General features: G+C 38.7%; 1 protein-coding gene across 3 annotated transcripts in view; it reads right to left on the reverse strand.

Annotated features, from left to right (window-relative positions):
* ANOS1 (anosmin 1) overlaps positions 1-13393 on the reverse strand; it is a 202695-nt gene that overhangs the window by 26008 nt on the left and 163294 nt on the right. The window lies entirely within an intron of this gene.

Genomic DNA, 13393 nt, shown 5'->3' on the forward strand with positions numbered 1-13393 from the left:
ATTCATAAAGCAAGTTCTTAGAGACCTATAAAGACACTTAGACTCCCACACAATAATAGTGGGAGGTTTTAACACCCCATTGTCAATATTAGACAGATCAATGAGACAGAAAATTAACAAGAACATTCAGGACTTGAACTCAGCTCTGGACCAAGTGCACCTAATAGACATCTACAGAACTCTCCACCACAAATCAACAGAATATACATTCTTCTCAGCACCATATAGCACTTATTCTAAAATTGACCACATAATTGGAAGTAAAATATTCCTCAGCAAATGCAAAAGAATGGAAATCATAACAAACAGTCTCTCAGACCACAGTGCAATCAAATTAGAACTCAGGATTAAGAAAGCCACTCAAAATCATACAACTACATGGAAACTGAACAATATGCTCCTGAATGACTACTGGCTAAATAATGAAATTCAGGCAGAAATAAATAAGTTTTTTGAAACCAATGAGAACAAAGACACAATGTACCAGAATCACCGGGACACAGCTAAAGCAGTGTTTAGAGGAAAATTTATAGCACTAAATGCCCACAGGAGAAAGCGGGGAAGATCTAAAATCGACACCCTAACATCACAATGAAAAGAACTGGAGAAGCAAGAGCAAACAAATTCAAAAGCCAGCAGAAGACAAGAAATAACTAAGATCAGAGGAGAACTGAAGGAGATAGAGACACAAAAAACCCTTCAAAAAATCAATGAATCCAGAAGCTGGTTTTTTGAAAACATTAACAAAATAGATAGACTACTAGCCAGACTAATAAAGAAGAAAAGAGAGAAGAATCAAATAGACACAATATTAAATGATAAAGGGGATATCACCACTGATCCCACAGAAGTACAAACTACCATCAGAGAATACTACAAACACCTCTATGCAAATAAAGTAGAAAATCTAGAAGAAATGGATAAATTCCTGGACACATACACCCTCCCAAGACTAAACCAGGAAGAAGTTGAATCTCTGAATAATAGCCTACCAACCAAAAAAAGCCCAGGACCAGACAGATTCACAGTCGAATTGTACCAGAGATACAAACAGGAGCTGGTATCATTCCTTCTAAAACTATTCCAAACAATAGAAAAAGAGGGACTCTTCCCTAACTCATTTTATGAGGCCAGCATCATGCTGATACCAAAACCTGGCAGAGATACAACAAAAAAAGAAAATTTCAGGCCGATATCCCTGATGAACATTGATGTGAAAATCCTCAATAAAATACTGGCAAACCAAATCCAGCAGCACATCTGAAAGTTTATCCATCATAATCAAGTTGGCTTCATCCCTGGGATGCAAGGCTGATTCAACATACACAATCCATCACATAAACAGAACCAATGACAAAAACACATGATTATCTCAATAGATGCAGAAAAGGCCTTCAATAAAATTCAGCACCCCTTCATGCCTAAAAACTCCCAATAAACTAGGTATTGATGGAACGTATCTCAAAATAATAAGAGCTATTTATGACAAACCCACAGCGAATATCATACTGAATGGGCAAAAGCCAGAAGCATTCCCTTTGAAAACTGGCACAAGACAAGGATGCCCTCTCTCACCACTCCTATTCAACATAGTATTGGAAGTTCTGGCCAGGGCAATCAGGCAAGAGAAAGAAATAAATGTATTCAAATAGGAAGAGAGGAAGTCAAATTGTCTCTGTTTGCAGATGACATGATTGTATATTTAGAAAACCCTATCATCTCAGCCCAAAATCTCCTTAAGCTGATAAGCAAATTCAGCAAAGTCTCAGGATACAAAATCAATGTGCAAAAATCACAAGCATTCCTATACACCAATAGCAGACAGAGAGCCAAATCATGAGTGAACTCCCATTCACAGTTGCTACAAAGACAATAAAATACCTAGGAATCCAACTTGCAAGGTATGTGAAGGACCTCTTCAAGGAGAACTACAAACCACTGCTCAAGGAAATAAGAGAGGACACAAACAAATGGAAAAACATTCTATGCTCATGGATAGGAAGAATCAATATCGTGAAAATGGACATACTGCCCAAAGTAATTCATAGATTCAATGCTATTCCCATCAAGCTACCATTGACTTTCTTTACAAAATTAGAAAAAACTACTTTAAATTTCATATGGAACCAAAAAAGAGTCCGTATAGCCAAGACAATCCTAAGCAAAAAGAACAAAGCTGGAGGCATCATGCTACCTGATTTCAAACTACACTACAAGGCTACAGTAACCAACACAGCATGGTACTGGTACCAAAACAGATATATAGACCAATGGAACAGAACAGAGGCCTCAGAAATAACACCACACATCTACAACCATCTGATCTTTGACAAACCTGACAAAAGCAATAAGGAAAGGATTCCCTATTTAATAAATGGTGCTGGGAAAACTGACTAGCCATATGCAGAAAACTGAAACTGGGTCCCTTCCTTTCACCTTATACAAAAATTAACTAAAGATGGATTAAAGATTTAAATGTTAGACCTAAAACCATAAAAACCCTAGAAGAAAACCTAGGCAATACCATTCAGGACATAGGCATGGGCAAAGACTTCATGACTAAAACACCAAAAGCAATTGCAACAAAAGCCAAAATTGACAAATGGGATCTAATTAAACTAAAGAGCTTCTGCATAGCAAAAAAAACTAGCATCAGAGTGAACAGGCAACTACAGAATGGGAGAAAATTTTTGCAATCTATCCATCTGTCAAAGGGCTAATAATATCCAGAATCTACAGGAAACAAATACATTTACAAGAAAAAAACAAACAACTCCATCAAAAAGTGGGCAAAGGATATGAACAGACACTTCTCAAAAGAAGACATTTATGCGGCCAATAAACGTATGAAAAAAAGCTCACCATCACTGGTCATTAGAGAAATGCAAATCAAAACCACAATGAGATACCATCTCATGCCAGTTATAATGGTGATCATTCAAAAGTCAGGAAACAACAGATGCTGGAGAGGATATGGAGAAATAGGAAGGCTTTCGCACTGTTGGTGGGAGTGTAAATTAGTTCAACCATTGTGGAAGACAGTGTGGCAATTCCTCAAGGATCTAGAACTAGAAATACCATTTGACCCAGCAATCCCATTATTGGATGTATACCCAAAGGATTTTAAATCATTCTACTATAAAACACATGCACACATATGTTTACTGCAGCACTATTCACAACAGCAAAGACTTGGTGCCAACCCAAATTCCCATCAATGATAGACTGGATAAAGAAAATGTGGCATATACACCATGGAATACTATGCAGTCATATAAAAGAATGAGTTCATGTCTTTTGCAGGGACATGGATGAAGCTGGAAACCACAATTCTCAGCAAACTAACGCAGGAACAGAAAACTAAACACCGCATGTTCTCACTCATAAGTGGGAGGTGAACAATGAGAACACATGGGCACAGGGAGGGGAACATCACACACCAGGGCCTGTTGGGGGTGGGGGGCAAGGGGAGGGATAGTGTTAGGAGAAATACCTAATGTAGATGACGAGTTGATGGGTGCAGCACACCACCATGGCACATGTATACCTATATAACAAACCTGCATGTTCTGCACATGTATCCCAGAACTTAAAAGTATAATAAAAAATAATAATAATCATTATTATATAACCTGATATTAGTCAAAGTGTACTTCATTTCATCCTGTTATTTAGTCATATTAACTGTCTGGTTTTTTTTAAGTAAAAGATGGTGTAACTGCATGTTCTTTCATGTTCAAGTTAATGAACCCCCCCTTCAAAATCCACTGGAATACTAAAAGTATATTACATATAATCCCCAGTATTTAATTTGGTAAGTAACATATATTCACCAGGCTTGAAAGATGCTCCAATGTAAATAATAAGTATAAATAATATTTCTCATTATAGATTTGTTTTATAGTTATGAGGAAAATAAAATAATATTACAATACCATTTCGTGAAAACAGTAGATAGGTTTTCGTGGAAAACCTATACATAATGTGGAAGTACGAGCATTATACATCAATACTTGGTGCAGGGCTCTAAACGGAAATACGGTTCAGCTTTGTCAAATAAATAGTAAGGAGCAAATTGCACCTACTCAGTTGACAATGCCAACTTCAGCTTCAACACTCAGCAACCAATCTGTGTGCCATCAGATTAGTGACAGACGTCCAAATTCTGACAGACATTAAAATGAAACTTTAAAATATCCAGTAAATGAAATGAAATGCAAAGGCAACAGTACATCAGGTTGGGCAATGGAATACAAGAGCCCATTCAGTAATTAGCTCTTTCTGTTAGCAATTCTGAGCACTTCCCAAGAGCCAGGAATTGAGCTAGGAGTTGCAGAGATAAAGTTTTTGTACCTGAGGGGCTCCTGAAATACCACCAGACAAATCTGCTCTAACGCCGGCAGTGAGCTTGACCAAAGGCATCTGCCCAGTGGAAGAGCATCAGTCTGACCAGCCACTGTTTCTATTCTTCGAAAAAGTGGCCACAGGTTTTCTGAGGAATCCAGCCATGGGAATATAACTGCTGCCATGTGACATGGTATTTTGTGAAGAAACAAGGACACTTTAGGAAAGACGAGGCGAGAGTATGTTCACATGTTCATTATTGGTTGCTTTTCAAAAGCATGAACTTTTTTTTCCCTATTGTCCATTTAAAAGTGTATTTAACACATATTCGTTGCAACACTAGGACACCGTAAAACTGAACAAGAAGGATTCCAAGCCCTATGTATCCCATATCCAGTGGAAGATAGAGACATGCTACTATAAATCAAAACACCATTAAATATATCTTTGAATCAGGTAGTTCAAGATTTCATTCTTAGCCTAGGTTATTTCTTACTGTGTTGTTGTGTAGAGTCATGATCTGACTCTAGTTTTAGTTTGCTTTTTATTATTCTGTTTTAATTTAGCTGTATCTTTCTCTCTTGTGCCATTCCTAATTCCCCAAATCTGCTGGTTTTCTTTGTATCTATACTTCTGATTGCTTTAGCTCAGAATGGACCAGCACTACTTGTTTCTGTCAACCTTCTTTGCCCATGAAAACTTCTCAGAGGCTCTCCCTGGTGAAGATTTTCCAGAGTAAATCAAAACACACCACTCTTTTGTGTTCCTGTATTTTTTCAGTTTTAAGTAATTTTTTTCTTCTTTAATTTGTTCCTCAAACTCAACCCAGAAGTCCTCTACAAAACAGAGCTCATCCTAATCTTCCTTGGATAGCAACTGCCTAGCTCAGAAACATGCACATGGTAGCTGCCTAATATGAATTGGATGAAATGAAATAAATAAAGTTATGAATTGATGGCTGTTTATACCAAATGTATTACCAAATACTCATTTGCCTGGGGCTATTTGGGGTGTTTTATTTATGTCAATACAGTAATCCTTTAACATGAGATTCAAACATGTTGCAGAAAGGGCAATAAACCTAATATTTTTTTTTCTTTGGAAACAGGGTTTCACACCATTGCCCAGGTTGGTCTCAAACTTCTGGCTCAAGTGATCCTCCCACCTGAGCCCCCTAAGTAGTTAGGAGTATAGGTACATGCCACTGAACCTCACTTTTGACTCCAGGTGTGTTCCTGGGGGGCTTGGTTGGGGTGGTGAATTTTGACACTAATTTATATTCATAGAGCCATCGTATGAAATTAAGCAGGGGTCAGTAAACTAAACTTTTCCTAAATGGCCAGATAGTGAATATTTTTGGTTCTGTGCATCATATGGTAAATGATTTTGGTTTTGCAGACCGGTCTCTCTCCCAACTATTCAATTACTGTTGTATCCCCCAAACAGCCGGACATGATACGTAAATGATATGTAAGCAAATGTGACCCTGTGCCAATAAAATCTTATTTACAAAACCAGGAGGGGGCTGGATTTGGCCTGTGGGCCATAGTTTGCAGACCCCTGAGAAAGAGGAATTAGCATACACTGAAGATGAAAAAAGCAGTACTCAAAAATACCAAGAATTGTATCTAGTTTCACACAATTCAAACAGTGAAGGTGAAATTTAATCCCAGGGCCATCCCATGCCAAACTTCTGTTTCCATCACCATGTACTGAGTCTTACAGAGTACCCATTTGTATGGTTTAATAATTCAGACACCAAAAATGTCCCTAGGCCCCAAATTTCTCCCTCACCCACTCACTGAATTTAGAGGTTGCATACATAGAACTTCTGCCCTTTGATGCAAGACTTTTCTGCTTTCTGAATTTCAAATAGCCCTCTGAGAGATAAAAGGGTAAGCTGTATTGATTTTATGCCTATAAACAATGTGTTATCGAAACTCTTCTAATAAAAGCAGTGAGGTTTGCATTCTTGGGCAGGTGAGAGGAAGACAGAACGATGAGATGGAGAGAACACGCCCAACCTGGGGTAAGACAAGATCAGTCAAGTAAAGCTGTGGACCCCAGAAGATAATCTACATCAACTCAATTTTTCCTGACACTGGCATGCCCAATGAATTGTCTATCCAACGGACCAGATGAAAGGAAAATAAAAACGCACATTTGTTAGATTCGTATTTAGGCTATTTTAGCTTAAAGAGTTCAAATCAATGTGTGGATAACTGAGAATCATTTATTGTATTTTATTTTATTTTTATTTTATTTTATTTTAATTTTTTTTGAGACGGAGTCTCACTTTGTCACCCAGGCTGGAGTGCAGTGGCGTGATCTCGGCTCACTGCAAGCTCTGCCTCCCGGGTTCACACCATTCTCCTGCCTCAGCCTCCAGAGTAGCTGGGACTACAGGCGCTCACCACCACGCCCGGCTAATTTTTTTTTTTTTGTATTTTTAGTAGAGACGGGGTTTCACCATGTTAGCCAGGATGGTCCCGATCTCCTGACCTCGTGATCCGCCCACCTTGGCCTCCCAAAGTGCTAGGATTACAGGCGTGAGCCACCGCACCCGGCCGGCTAATTTTTTTTTAAGAGACACAGTCTCACTATGTTGCCCAGGCTGGTTTCCAACTCCTGGCCTCAAGCAATCCTCCCACCTCGACCTCCCAAATTGCTGAGATTATAGGCATGAGCTACTGTGCCCAGCCAGGATCTGAGATTTTCACAATCCCATTTATGTTTCTAATAATCTGTGATAATATTGAGAACTCACCAGCAGATAACTAGGACAGATAATAGGTTTAGATAGATACTATGTTTAGATACTAGGTTTAAGCTCAATGTCAATCTTGTCTTCCTACTTGCTTTATATCCTAGGCAAACTTTTTCTTTCTTTCTTTCTTTCTTTCTTTTTTTTTTTTTTTAAACAGAGTCTCACTCTGTCGCCCAGGCTGTAGTGGAGTGCACTGGCACAATCTCAGCTCACTGCAACCTCCGCCTCCCGGGTTCAAGTCATTCTCGTGCCTCAGCCTCCTGAGTAGCTGGGACTACAGGCGTGCATCACCATGGCCGACTAATTTTTGTATTTTTAGTAGAGACAGGGTTTTACCATGTTGGCCAGGCTGGTCTTGAACTCCTGACCTCAAGTGATCTGCCCATCTTGGCCTCCCAAAGTGCTGGGATTACAGGCGTGTGCTACCGCGCCCAGCCCTAAGCAAACTTTAGTATTTAATTATAGATGTAAAAACATATTTTTATATATCTTAAGATGGAACCATTGTTGCTTTATTAAAATGATTCAAGAAGAGAAATCCACCAACAATTAGTGTTGCTGACACATGCCATGGGTAAAAAACAGATAAGGTGCATACTACAATGCTAGCAGTATGACCCTGACTTTATAAGAATGTCTCCTCCACTTTCAGTAATAAGCAAAAATGGAATAATATCATATCTACAATATTCTGAAAAAGTTATGATGTCTGATTTACACTCTTCAATAGTCATAGAAATTAAGAAAATAAAATATGTACACTGTTTTTCAAACATCCAAGTTTTGATTAATTTTATAGATAATCAAGAGATTCAGAGTATTTTCTCTCCCATCTATTCTTGTTCTGGAGAGCCAGAAAATAATTCCAGTTCCACGAGGCAACTATAAAACATTTGGAACCTGTCAAACTTGAAAATATTCCTCCTGCCTTCAAAGAAACAAGCTAACTTTCCGTTAAAGACAATGTTATATCATACTTCCTTCAAGGGACTCTTTCATAAAACTGCATGAACATTCGGCCTTCACTTGAATAGAAATATTTATCATTAAAACACCTAGCAGCCTGCAGACCTGGAAAAACATAATTCAAAAAGTAATTTATATACTGACATTTACTACTCTCCTTCCTATAAAATGTAATTTCCCTTGCTTATACTATAACGTTGTAATTATTCTTTACTTCTAGTTGGTTCATGATGAAATATATAATGTTCTTATAAAAGTCACAGACTAGTGTTTATGAGATTATATATCAACATTGGGATATAAAATCCTGACAAACATTCAACTGTATCCTACATAATCCATTGAAAAGTCAATCTCTTCTGTGGAATCACCTGAGACCCAAACAATATGTGTTACTATAGGTACTTTGCACTATGACTTCTTTTTTCTTACTTTTCTTTTATTCCTTTTGTAATCTATGTAAGAGGAATCAGTCCTGAGAATAAAGTGGTCTTTGATAGGTTAACTACCATATCTCTTAATTAACTACCATATCTCTTAATTGGTCAGCTAAAGTATTACCTAGTTTTAAAAGATAATTAGCAAAGGACCTTAACACAGGGAATCAACCGGTCAAATAGATTTCTTTCATTTAACTGCCTGTTTTGTTCATTTAACTGTCATAATTCTAGTGTCTCCCCACCTGGCTAAAAACTCTCACTGGTAAAGATAATTCCTTTGGAATAGTCAACCAAGTGAAAACACAAACTCTTGGAGGACACAGTTAAAATACGAAAATGGCTTGTAAAAGATGTCCAACCTTGGTTGTTCCAAGATGACATCAAAAGCCATTTCTTTCTCTCTTCCCCTTTAGTATTTATGACCGTAGCAGATGAAAGCTTAAGAAAGCTGTAGTGTTAGAGTCTGGCACAGAGCTGGTTGAATGGAAAGACAGTTGCATTCAGCTGAGTTGCAGTCAATTTACCGAGCTCTTATTATGTTCCTGGAAAATTCAAGAAACCTGTGGGTCCTGAAATAATTGCAGGACCTAGAAACAAACTGAAGTGAACAGGAAGTGGTAAAAGGAAGTCTCCCAAGTTTCTGGTCAGTATTAACCTCAGTGGAGACCAGGGAGACATGGGAACATCAAGCTTTGTAAGTGGAGGGAGTGAGTTCAATGTGGAGTATGTTGAGGTTGAGATGCCTGTGTGACATTCAGATATAGGGAATGACAGGCTACAGACATCTGGTATTAGTGGAGAAATCAAGGCTGGAGCTGAGTCATTGAGAACAGACCATGAGTAGGTAGTGACTAAGTTGTCAGAGCAGATAAGGCAGAACCCTGGAGAGCTCCAATGTCCAAGAGCCGGATGGAGGCAGGAGATCCTACAAGGAAACTGAGGTATGAGAAAAATTAAGACATCTGGGAGTCAAATATACAAAGGTCAAGATGTAACAATGGGGAAAGTATAGTTAAACAAGGACAAACTCATCAGAAATGGTCAATAAAATTACAACGGAAAACATCCACCAGACTTAGAAATTAGCAGGGGCAGATTTGGTGGAAACGTAAGATTGAAAAATAGATTGCAGAAACTTGAGAAAAAATGTGGGAAGGAGAAAGATAAGATGGTAGCTAGAATGAAACCAGCATCAATGAAAAGTTTGCTTTCGAACTGGAAGCTGAGCAGAACAAGCCAGTGGAGAGGAATAGGTTGAGGTTGTAGGCAAATGAGGGAATAACTAATTGACTTGGTTTCAAAAATATTTTCGTTGCCGTGTTTATATGCCAGGGATTATGACAGATACTGTGACCACATATGTAGATAATCCATGGTCTCTGATGTAGATGAGATTTGACTTCAGTGGATGCAGGTATCTAAGCCGGGAAGGAATGGGTCTAGAAACTACATGGTGAAGTCCACCACATGCAGAAGGAAGGATGCCTCCACCTTAGAATATAGAAGACAGGAGAAGATAAACATGGACATGAGAATAGATATGTTTATATTTATGGGGAACTGCATGGCTTACTGAGAGGAAGGGATTTAGACTAGACTGTGTACTCCATGTAATAGATATGTTTATATTTATGGGGAACCGCATGGCTTACTGAGAGGAAGGGATTTAGGGACTGTGCACTCCATGTGCAATGTGGCTCAAAGGACAGAAAAAGGTTTATAATCATACTTGAGAGGGTAGCAGAAGGAGCTAATTAAAGAATATCTCCCTGAGTTACAGGGTTGTGTGGGGATGCCTCAGGAAGGGTGAAGAAGCTGTGGATATGCTACAGAGATCCAGGGTTCCATAAAAGTTTTGTCTGTGGGCTGGACCATGACAAGGCTCTAGATAATGTAACCTCAACAAGAACAAGTTGAAGTTGGACTTTTTTTCTTCTTGCTTTTGGTTCTGGAAATTTACAGATATTAAATTATGGGAATTTGCAATCCCATACCAGTTTCTAATGGGGAAAGAATGTTGTTTATCGGAAGAACCAGGAGACTAAAAGACATGCTTATTTTATACAATAGATGAAATCTCCACCACCAGTAGAGAAAGACAGCTCTTGCATGAAGCTGAAGTTTAAAGGATTTTGGCCTGAGAAGGGGGTTGGTAAGGAATATAGAAGAATATAGTGAAGGATGAAGTTTTGGGGAAAGAGAGAATTGAAGATAACTAGGTAGCTGTCTTGAGCGTGGAACTCCAAAAAGAGAGAGATCTGTAACTACACTGATATTTTCTAAAGAAAACTTTGACTGCTCTTTACAAAGAACAGATATTTAAGAAAGAGCAGAAACATAATACTAATTAGGAGACTATTTCAATTTATAGGAAAGAAAAGACAACAGCGTGAACAAGTGAAAGAACTGGACAGATTCCATATGGAATTTAAAATTAGAGACAAAAGGACTTTCTGAAGAATTGAATTTCTGGAGAGAAAAAACACAAAAATGAGGAATGACTTCTGCATGTTTGGCTTGAGCAAAAGGGTGAATGTTGGTGCCATTTATTGAGATAGGCGAGCCCAGGAGAGGAACAGGTACGGGCGAAAATCCAGAGCTCGTGTTTGAACATTTTATTTGAAATATCTGCAAGCCATCCAAGTGGAGGTGCTAAGTGGGTGGCTGAATGCAGGACTCTGGAGTTCAAAGAGTGGCCAGGGTGGGAGAGCAGGGAGTCATTAGCACACAGATGGTGGTTAAATCCTTGCAACTCAATGAGACCTCCAGGGGAGAGACCAGTGGCCCATCCACCTTCATTCTTTCCTCACGCTGAGTTCTCTGCCCATGCAATGTGCTTCTCTAACTCTCTACACTCATCCACGCTGCTGCGTTTGTGTGGAATGATGTCCATTCCTTGTGGGCCTGCAGATCGCTCACTCTTCAGGACTGCATGAGGGATGATGTGACTCTCATTCCCCACCTCCATGTTGGTCATTTCTGCTTCCACTGTTTCCTGTAGTTCTGTCTGTATGCAACACACAGATCTTTGTTATTATTTTACATATTTATCTCCCAAATTCAAAATTAGGCACTTTTAAGGCAGAAGCCAAAATACATCATCGTGCCAGGAATAATGTATGTCTGTGTATATATGTGTGTGTGTGTGTACGAGTATGTATGTGTGTATAGTTATGTGCGTGTTTGTGTGTATTTGTAGACACATGTGTATATGTATGCATATGTGTACATATATACCTATGTGCATACTATTTATAGAAAATTATGGAACATATTGCTATACAGTGTGTATATATAGTGTATATAGTGTATTACAGTATATTGTGTGTATATAAGTATAATATAGTATTCCTGGCATTAGACACAGTGATGTCATAATTCATAGGCACACAATTTCAATGTGATGAGTAGATGGATGAATGGATTAAAAATGAATGAGGTTACTAAACGTATTTCCATGAGAACTTTTAGGTAAAATTTATATTGTACCGAGACTCACATAAAAATTGACCATTTCAAGTCCATTTAATCTCCAAAGAGACTATTTCTCAAACAGATAGAAATCTCTGTTTCTGGACCATTTTTTGAAGCATTATTTCAAACAAACCTGCCCATTTGGATCCTACGTTTTCCCAGGGGTGGAAGGTAATTATGAGCAACCCCTGTGTCTCACTCTGCAGGACCAGCATTGCCTTTCCTAAATTCAGACAAATGTTTAACACATTCTTCTTCTCCTTCTGAATGAGGCCCACTGTCCTGATCAAAGGCAGCTATGATGACGGGGTCCTGCTAGCCTAAAAAATCAACATCGAAGGAGCCCCTGAGACAAACGCCTCCTCCCTCCTACTCTCATTTAATTTGTCCCAGTTTCCTGAAACCTTGCTAGGAGCCCCTACATGGCAGTTCTAACCGGTATCGACGTTTGAACAAAGCCAGAAACATCAAGTAACTTATTCTCTAAGATATGAGTGTCATATAAGAAAGACTCTTCTATTATTTTGCTCAGTTCCCAGCAAACATACTAACATATTAGGTAAGAAAAAAAGAAACAAGGAAAAGCAATATGAGAATGATTTAGTAACTTCACTCAATGGAGTATTAGGTAACCTTTCAAGCAGTAATTATGACCACTGTGTAGTACTAAGAAAAACAGGCATGCCACACCACTTTTTGTGCCCCCTATCCACTCGCGTACATACACACACATTATTCTCAGTACTATGATTTATTTTGGTCTCTGCCTTCAAAGTGCCCAACTTCGATTTGGGAGATAAATATGTAAAATAATTGCACAAAAATAAGTGTATTGTATACAGAACACTGTAATCCCAGCACTTTGGGAGGCCGAGGTGGGTGGACCACCTGAGGTCAGGAGTTCGAGGCCAGCCTGGCCAACATGGTGAAACCCTGTCTCTACTAAAAATACAGAAATTAGCCAGGCATGGTGGTGCGCGCCTGTAATCCCAGCTACTCAGGAGACTGAGGCAGGAGAACCGCTTGAACCCGGGAGGCAAAGGTTGCAGTGAGCTGAGATCACGCCATTGCACTCCAGCCTGGGTGACAGAGCTAGACTCTGTCTCAAAAATACCAAACAAAACAAAACAACAACAACAACAACAAAAATTACAGAAACAGTGGAAGCAGAAATAACATCAAGTTATAACAGTTTAACTGTACGTATTCTCCTGAAAAACAAGTATGCAGTATGCATATGTGCACGTCATGTAAACATAAAAATAGTCAATCTGTTAAAATGAGACACAATAAGTTCTCTTAAATTTCCATTACAACACCAAAATTGTACCTACAATAGATAAAAACCGTAAGAAAGAATTCAAAAGTCAAACTGTTTTCTACGTCGTAGTTTAAATACTAT

This window comes from Pongo abelii, chromosome X (genome assembly GCF_028885655.2).
Source record: "Pongo abelii isolate AG06213 chromosome X, NHGRI_mPonAbe1-v2.0_pri, whole genome shotgun sequence".
Classification (NCBI taxonomy): Eukaryota; Metazoa; Chordata; class Mammalia; order Primates; family Hominidae; genus Pongo; species Pongo abelii.